This window comes from Electrona antarctica (genome assembly GCF_951216825.1).
Source record: "Electrona antarctica genome assembly, chromosome: 3".
Taxonomy (NCBI): domain Eukaryota; kingdom Metazoa; phylum Chordata; class Actinopteri; order Myctophiformes; family Myctophidae; genus Electrona; species Electrona antarctica.
Window position 1 is genome coordinate 41,470,737 of NC_136808.1, and position 7,306 is coordinate 41,478,042.

Genomic DNA, 7,306 nt, shown 5'->3' on the forward strand with positions numbered 1-7,306 from the left:
ATAATAATAATCCAAGTCCCCTAGGGCAGTGGTTCCCAAATTAGTGGTCGGGACAAACATTGTGAAATAGGCGATCTACAAGCTCACAACGCTGAGTGTCTTTGCACCAAACACACTCAGTAGGAACAAATGGCCACTTGTCTGGTCTATGGGGAAGATGGACTCCTTAGTGGGGATACAGTGGAGAGAAATGGCCTAGAGAGGGTGTGCAAGTCAGTACCGAGCTATCACAACATGTATCTATTGGTGTAGTCAGTACAGCGCTATCACAACATGTAACTTGGTATATAGGCAGGGATGGTGGTAGAGTGTGGCACGGATAGGGATCACATTTGCTTGTCACAGACATCTTCTTATTCCCAAGACTGTAGTGTGGGGTTTAAGTGCAACATTTATTTCACATTTACTTTGGGTTTGGTACTGCTTGCAATAACCTTGAACCTTGAGCCCTGGCCGGGCTCCAGTCTCGGTCTCCCCATAGACTCCCAATGTAACCTCCCTCCACACTGTGTCCCTGCTGCTATCCAACAAACAAGCATTGCTTTCTGCAGCATTAATTCCTCTTAATTTGCATTCCTTCTATAGACTATCAGCTTTCGACATGCTTTGGCTGCATGCTCTATTTAGTCATTTGGACAGATACTGTATGGGGGCTGCTGTAATTTATCCTGTGTTGATTGGTGTTCCCAGTCCGCCCCTGTAACAAACATAATTGACACAAGGAATGAATAATCAGCATTCATTATTATAACGGTCCCTCGTTGCCCCACGCGTGCCTTTCCTGCATACACGTGTAATGCATAACCCCAAAACATTGTCATCGCATGCCCCACACAGAGAAAGATGTAGAGAGGGAGTGTCTTTCGTTTAGTTTTATTTAAATTTGTTATTCTCTAATCCAAAGTCAGCATATATTTTCTAGTCTAAGTATTATTGGTCCAGCTGCCAAGCCTATTGCTGCATCATCACCATCACCATGGGGACTGCCTGACATCCCGTTAGTCTGACCGACGTGGCCGGTTAAGATTGAGGTTAGCGTTAGCGACCTACGTGGCCGGTTAAGACTGAGGTTAGCGTTAGCGACCTACGTGGCCGGTTAAGACTGAGGTTAGCGTTAGCGACCTACGTGGCCGGTTAAGACTGAGGTTAGCATTAGCGACCTACGTGGCCGGTTAAGACTGAGGTTAGCGTTAGCGACCTACGTGGCCGGTTAAGACTGAGGTTAGCGTTAGCGACCTACGTGGCCGGTTAAGACTGAGGTTAGCGTTAGCGACCTACGTGGCCGGTTAAGACTGAGTTTAGGCTTAGCAACCTACGTGGCCGGTTAAGATAAAAAATAACATCCTTTTTTGAATACTTAAATTTCTTTATACTTTATACTATAAAAAGGACTCCTGGGGGTCCCCAGACTAGTGTAAGTTTGTCAATTTTTCAGGTGCACCGGGAAGGCAAAGTGTGTCATCCTAGGGATGGTTCTAGGCTGCTGGCCAAGTCTAAACTAGGTCGACTAGTCTGCCTAAGGATCAGATCAAAATGCGCCAGAAAACGTGCACGCACCATGCACCCATTCACGCATCATACCATCACACTTATTTCACTTTTTTGGATCAAGGCATTTGATGCTTCACTTAATCACTTAGGCTGTCCAGGATAGAGAGATCTGTTAAAACATTAGAAACTAAACAAGATAAATAGTAAACAAGAATTTCTAATAACATGAGCAATGGAAAAACATATTGCAGTATACTATATACTCTCTTCAATACTAGCAACTGTTGAATCTTTCTTGAAGTGAGTAAATGATTTGCCATGTGTTGTATATGAATGTGTGTATGAATGAAAACCAAAACAGAAATAAATATATCACATATATATGTTTTCTTTGTCCGTTTGTCCCCTGCTTTCTCTAAATGTTCTCCACGTACATGCAAGTTCGATGAAGACACTGAGGATCAGCCTCCAATCCACGCTGTCATCTCATTGTCACTAAGAATACATGACGATTTTAAAAATAAATCATGTCATGAACCTTTAGCTTGTCTTGTTTTTCATGGTGAACATGCTGCAGGGTGGGGGGAAAAGTCTGATTTCAAGTTGTTACATGGCAGGAGGAGACAACCCTTTTGTTCCATCTTTTGTTTTTCTTAAAACACTGCGGTTGTTGGTGCTCTGCAAACAACACTGTAACCATAATATAATAATCACAATGGCCTCTGGTGTATTCATATTTAAATATAGCCTACAATAGTAAGTGTGACTCTGGCTTTTTAGCCCTCATTTAATCAGGCAAGAAAGAAAGAAAGAAAGAAAGAAAGAAAGAAAGAAAATGTTTTTTTTTAATGTTACCCCACTGTCTAGCTAGCCTACATCTCTTTTTTTTAACACTGCAAGTCTCAGTGTCTTTGAAGACATCCACATTTCCACTGTATACGTGTCCAAGCCCCTCAAGGAGAAAAGTGTGTGAGTTCAAAGCTCTGCAGATCAACTGTATCATATAGAAGTGCAGCTGGCTTGGGAGATAAAAAATAAAAATAAAGAATGCAGCGGAATTGGCAATGCTGTACAGCATCTGGGATGTGCTATCATTGTTTACCCCAAGCCTTGTTTTGTACGACCAGCCGAAAGAAGGAAAGCCCTCGCTCTGTGCCAGCCAGGCTGCCAATGAGGGTGAACAACCACATCAGTGTGACTACTGTAATGAAACACACTGAAAACACGTCTGCACGATCACAGAGACACCGTCGACATTCCTCTCCTTGTACTATACTTATCAACTGTAATCCTTAATTAATAATATTCTGTGATTACACTTGGCCTGAAAACACGAGTAATACATTCAATTATATACTAATTTTACTGGAATGTATTTAAATTGAAACTTATCTCATTTCCAATTGAGCACACATGGGTTAGAAGTACATAAATGCAGTTTCTCATTATCATGACCCAATAGAGCACCGAAGTCCTGACGTCACTGCCCTCTACTACCAGCAGAGGGCAGTGAGCTCAAAGGTTCCTGTATGTTTTTATAAGCATTGTACTCTCCATAGGGGGATTTTAGATCGCCTCATATAAGAACTGTGTTTGAAAAATAAACTGATCACCCCGGCCTTTTCACTCATATGGATATGAAGCATCGACTGAAGGTGGAAATGTACAAATATACCCAAAGAGTAACAAAATAAGCGTTAGAAACGAGCCAAACAACCCAGAGACTACATTTCCGGGTAGGCTGCTTCTGCCCGCAGCCCGTCGCACAACAGAAACTGAACGTTAATTACGTTTATTTTTATTTTTATTTTATTGATATATAATGTATCGTGGTTAGTACGAGTCGAGTCACCACCAGCTGAGCTTACGTCAACGAGGAATCTCAGGAACGCAATATGTTGACAGCTGGGCGTGACGTATATGCTCAGCGACATTGCATTCATATGTAGTTTCAAGGCTTTTGCGGTCACATTAATTCCATTTTCTCTAGAAACTGGCTGTATCAAATATGAATAGACATCATTAACGACGCACAGCCACTCCCCTGACAGAAACGCCGAGGTGGTCGGTTTATTTTTCAAACACAGTTCTTATATGAAGCGACCTAAAATCGCCGTTTGGGGATCTCAATGCAAATAAACAAATACATGAACCTGGCGATTGACGACCTCTACTGAAAGTGACGTCAGACTTCGGAGCTCTATAGGATTTTAGTGGTGTACCACACAACACAATGAGTAGCCTACCACACAACCTTATCTTTGACAAGTCTCTAATGCATTGAATCTATATAGTACCAGTAAGACGCCCTGAGGGCGAGAAGCGACATACGCCTGGGGGAGGGCAGACTGCTGGGCGAGCGCTGGCGCTTTGGCATGGGGGGTCAGATCAACATATGGAATGAAATCTGTACAGGCCATATATATGGAGCATGTCTTGAGTGTACAGGGTTTGATGAGGTAAGATCAATATATGGAATGTCAGAACAGGTCAGCTCCAGATATGGAGATCTAAGGGTGGTAGCGGGGGCAGTGTCTTGAGTGTACAGGGTTTGATGAGGTCTGGCCATATATGGAGCGTGTCTTGAGTGTACAGGGTTTGATGAGGTCAGATCAACATATGGAATGTCAGAACAGTCAGCTCCATATATGGAGATCTAAGGATGGCACCGTGGCAGTGGGGGAAGTGTCTTGAGTGTACAGGGTTTGATGAGGGCCCAGGTAGGGCCGGGCCTTACTATTCGGGCCTGTTGAGAACTCTAGTTTTCACCGGCTGCTGGGCGCAGCTGCACTAATAACTTTGGGACGGGCGGCACGGGCCCGTCCAGAGATTGAATGGACAGGTATCAGTCAAAAGGGAGACATCGAAGAGGAAGGATGGGTGGAAGGATCAACATATGGAATGTCAGAACAGATCAGCTCCATTTATGGAGATCAGATGTAGAGTTGTTGGCCAGCTCTATATTATGCAGATCTAGGTGATGATCCAGTCTTCTAGAAAACCTGCAAAACATGTCAGCCCGTCGTTCCGTCCGTCGTTCCATCCGTCACGCCATATACAGTATGGCCGTCAGTCCCTCTCGCCTCGTGACACGTCACGCCACCATATATGGCCGTCAGTCCCTCTCGCCTCGTGACACGTCACGCCACCATATATGGCCGTCTCCATATGAAGATCACAACACTGACCTCATCAAACCCTGGATAGCCATACATGGAGAAGACTGGACTGACGGCCATATATGGTGGTGTGGCGGATGGAATGACGGACGGAACAACGGACTGACAGGTTTTGCAGGTTTTCATAGTAATCGTAATTTTATTGTATCTGAAATGTAACAGTTACAACAACATGTACAAAACAAATAAAACAACAAGTCAGCTAGGCACTAACATAATAGCCTACCGGTACTTTCATTTAGTCATATGACAAATATATAAATCAGTCTTTATCCTCAGCAGAGCCAATCTTGTACAAGACTATAATTATATCACAAAATATTCTGGGTAAATGTGTTATGATATCAGGGGCTACCAAAAAAAGAACGTTGGAGAGAATAAATATACATCAAATAGATCAGTGACAAGACATAATTACATATGTTTTCGTTAACAATTCCATCTGCTCTAACTCTGTTGTGTCGATTTGTTGATTGATTATATGTGCAGTGGTATTTGTGAACTACTCAATACCATACTGTTCCACTGTGTTTATGGACCGCTCATTAATGCATCAAAAGAGAGTTGCATCTCCCCCTACTGTTAGTACCATAGGAGTGCATATCTGTGTGAGAGACAGATGCAGACAGACACGTCGGCCGTGCAGAGAGTGTGGGGTAACTGGGGTTTGTGTGACAGAGAGAAACATTGACAGAGAAAAAGATGCGTGCGTGCGTGCGTGCGTGCGTGCGTGCGTGCGTGTGAGATCAGTGAGGAGATGACATGATGAAAGGCAAATACATGCATTACTTAGAGTGATATCGCCTTGCCATAGTGTCATATTACCTTATTGTTACGATGGTTCTCTTACCTTCAGAGGACATATACAGCGGTTGATCAATAATGACAGAATGCACTGGTGCATCCTATACTCTTTTCTCCTACTGATATATGATCAGATGAGATAGATAGGATAACAGCTGCGCCTCTGTTTAACAGCAGCAGCAACCACCAATCGGGTCAAGCTTCTGAATTTTTACAAGGTTGACAACACATCTGTCTGTCTACAGATGTTTTAGGTTGACTGTCTGGCTTCCTGGTGCAGCCAGAACCACTTAAACACTATATAGGCCTATGTTTAGTTTACCGGGTCGATGATCTGCATGGGTCAACGGTCTTCAAGCAGCAGCACAACTGTTGCACCAGGGGCAGGGGCGGCGGTGGCTCAGGGGTAGAGTGGCTGGATGGTAACCGCAAGGTTGCCAGTTCGAACCCGGGCTCCCCCAGAGTTGGTGTCGAAGTGTCCTTGAGCAAGACACAACCCCTAATTGCTCCTGATGCTGGTTGGTGCCTTGCATGGTTTCCGCCACCATCGGTGTGTGAATGGGTGAATGTAATGCACAATCTCTGTAAAGCGCCTTGGATAAAGGCGCTATATAAATGCACCATTTACCATTTATTTTAGAACTATTTTTGGCCCCCCGGAATAGGGACGCTATGGTTCAAACTGTAAAGATAGTGGTGGGTTTTGGGCAGAGCTCAGCCCTATACGCCCTCCTCATCCATTCAAATACCAGAGGAAAAATAATATGAGAGGAGCTCAAGTAGGAGGATCAGAAGAACATCACCTCGCTGGGGCCCGGCAGAGGATGTTCTTCCTGCGGCAGCTGATGAAAATGAAATTCACTGCAGCAATGCGTGGGAGCACACTGCAACTACAACACGCTCTCTCTCTCTCTCTGTGTGTGTGTGTGTGTGTGTGTGTGTGTGTGTGTGTGTGTGTGTGTGTGTGTGTGTGTGTGTGTGTGTGTGTGTGTGTGTGTGTGTGTGTGTGCGTGCGTGCGTGCGTGCGTGCGTGCGTGCGTGTGTGTGTGTGCGTGTGAGTGTGTGTTTGCTTGTTTGCTTGTTGCCAAGAACGGGTGGGCAGATTTACATAAACTTGAAGGGAATGATCAGGCTTACTTTAAAACACAGAGACCATTACATGATGGTAAAACGTTAACTGTGGCCGAAACGTTGTACCATCATGTCATTTTTATTAAATTAATAATTAAATAGAGCAATGCTGTTGTGCAGACTTTTGTAAATTATTATTGATCTGTAAGTGTTCAGCTGAGCACCAGCAACAAACTGGATGTGCGCAACCCACTGTTTTGAACTAATGATCAGTAGGCTGCCCTGAGGAGATAATCAAATTGGGGGGGGGGGGTCAAAAACGTTGACGTTCAAGGTAAACTCAAGGTCAAGGTCTGACTTAACTAAATAACGTGAGAACGGATGGCATGGATTTTCATGAGTGATTATTATCAACAGTGTGTCCCAAAGAGATTATTAGCTGGGCCGAAAAGGTTACAATAAAAAGGTCACAATAACGGTCAAGGTAAAAATCAGGAACAGATGGGTGGATTTCCATTAATTACTGAATTACTTACCTCTGTCAATGGATTTGGACGGATGTTGTGGTTTTGCAAAAGGTAAAGGTCACGGTCAAAGTTAAGAGCAGAGGGGCGGATTTTCATGAAATTCGGTTGGAATCGTCAGCCAGCTGCCCTGAAGAGACCATATACTTTAAGGGCAAAATTACTCGCTCGCTCATACTGTATCTATAAATGGCATATATTGACAGTCACACTGTGTTGGCAGCTTGCACTCCACTG